A 1,646-nucleotide genomic window follows, 5' to 3' on the forward strand; every position below is an offset into this window, starting at 1 on the left:
AGTAGGGGGTCTCATCAGCATCTTCAGTCTTGAGTTAATGTCTCCACTTCTGTCCAACTGCATCCCATCTCTTTAGGGTCCGGATTTTCGAATCTAAATTCATCATCTACGTATTTGAGTACTCTTTGACAGTCTAAGATGCCGGCTTAAAAAAAAAAGGAATTGTAAAATAACCCTGATCAAAAACGCATTTTGTCGCACTTCTAGTTCTGTGGTATTATACTTAGCCAACATCATGACCTAAAGTACTAAGCTAAAGAGTCAGTATATAAATCATTATTCAGCATCGGGACCACTGTTCTGGCTGCACTGCACGTGATGGGTTTTGTCTGATAACCTCAGGTGAATCTCTTTAACAACACCATATGTTTTTAGCCTTTTTATTTTTACCTTTTATTTTTATTGATAACCTCAGATGCGAATCTCTTAAAAACATAGTTCGTTTTTAGACCTTTATTTATATATTTCATAAGGTTCACACGTCTAAACTTATCAGCACTGTATGCGCATGCGACTAAGCGTGATGCATCCCGAGATCAAATTATCTGCTGTAGATCTAAGTAAAGTAAAGTAAAGTAACGTTGTTCCCGCATCCGATCCGGGCATTGGGGATTGCCTTATTAGTGAGACAACTTATTTAGGGCAAAGTACTGAGATCTGAGGGTGCGGTGGCGGAGCGGTTAGTGCGCTCGTCTCAGAAGCGGAGTCCGGGTTCGAGCCTCGGTTCGGACACGGATTTTTTCACCCCCTCCTGCCCACCCAGCAGATCTCAGTACTTTGCCCTAAATATGTTAACAATAAAGTCCCTTTGTACTGAAGCAACCTCATTCAAATAACATTGCATGTTCCGCCAAGATCTCTTTGTCTAAGAAAAGGAGATTGTTTCTTTTGAGAGCACCTAGGGAAGGTGTGTATGTGTGTGTGTGTGTGTGTGTGTGTGTGTGTGTGTGTGTGAGAGAGAGAGAGAGGGGGGGGGGGGGGGGGGGGGGGTTAAAAAAAGCCCGATAAGGGGTCCTATTCTCATCTCGACCTTCACATCGAGAAGAAGATAGGGCCCAGAACATCGTTTAGAAGGAAGGGGGAAAATGCTAATAGAGGGTGCCCATTAGTGCGATCGGGTCGGGTGGTTTTCTGGTGGTCAGTGCATACTACAACCCCGCCGCGATAGTACCCGACGACCTGGAAGTTAACGTAGAAAAACCCTTAACCTCAATGGCTTCCGGGGCTCCTTTCCTCAGTTCCCTGTTGCAGTGCTGCGGCAGCCTGGAATCCCATAAACATGGGTTACATCGATAACTTTCTATTATCAAATACGTTCCTAACAAGACAGTTCACTCGGCCAAAAAAGTGTCCGTGGAAGTCCGTGCATTGATTCAGATGGCGCTGCAGTCTTTTTTTGAAGCTCTCTTTCGTTTCTCAAGAATAAGAATAGGAATAGCACAGTTTCTTAGTTTCGCGTCTATTGTTCTTCACACAAGTACGGTAACTCTGTTCGCAAAGTCTGCACTTTTTGGAAGAGGGCGCCACCGGATTTTGAGCGTCAACATGGACACGTGACTCAGCCTTCTTGTGATTGGCTGCAAACCGATTGCGCGACTCGCAGGCCTGAAAACAAACGAGTTTGTGAAAAGTTGACAGAAATTGAC

Source organism: Aplysia californica, unplaced genomic scaffold, assembly GCF_000002075.1.
Source record: "Aplysia californica isolate F4 #8 unplaced genomic scaffold, AplCal3.0 scaffold00127, whole genome shotgun sequence".
Classification (NCBI taxonomy): domain Eukaryota; kingdom Metazoa; phylum Mollusca; class Gastropoda; order Aplysiida; family Aplysiidae; genus Aplysia; species Aplysia californica.